Source organism: Penaeus monodon, chromosome 32, assembly GCF_015228065.2.
Source record: "Penaeus monodon isolate SGIC_2016 chromosome 32, NSTDA_Pmon_1, whole genome shotgun sequence".
Taxonomy (NCBI): domain Eukaryota; kingdom Metazoa; phylum Arthropoda; class Malacostraca; order Decapoda; family Penaeidae; genus Penaeus; species Penaeus monodon.
The window spans coordinates 12,644,970-12,645,501 of record NC_051417.1 but is presented as its reverse complement, the minus strand read 5'-3'; positions in this window follow the sequence as shown (position 1 = coordinate 12,645,501).

Here is a 532-nt window from a genome sequence, read left to right as displayed (position 1 = left end):
TTTTTTAATTACTTATTTAGCAAATATTTGAAAGTTTGTCTAGATAGAGCTGCTTACTTGCTTGCTGCGACTAGCGAGTATACACGCGGGCAGCCCTCGCCCACCATCGCGGGCAAAGACTAAGTACATAGTGTTTCCTGCCAATGAAGAATCGCGCTAACTACTAACCTACGGAATAGAAAGCACCCGTTCCAAAGCAAAAACAAACTGTTTAATAACAATTGTAATCAATATAATATGGTAATAGGTTCGTGAGCTCGTGTAACTAGTCGTTAAATAACTAACACTATGTAACAGTAGCAATTATAACCCTAACCCTTTACATATAGGATTGTCGTGGTGGTTCTGTCCTCCTTGTGTGCCCACCGGCTCCTCTCCCTTTCCCACACCGTCGGGAGACTCGCACGCGGCAGAGGCAACAGAGCCTTAATTCTTATAAAGCGTGGTTTACCGTTATCTCGTTAAGACGACAAATTATAAGGTAGAAGAAATATTACATACAACTAATTGGGACCCCACCTTTACAGAGTAG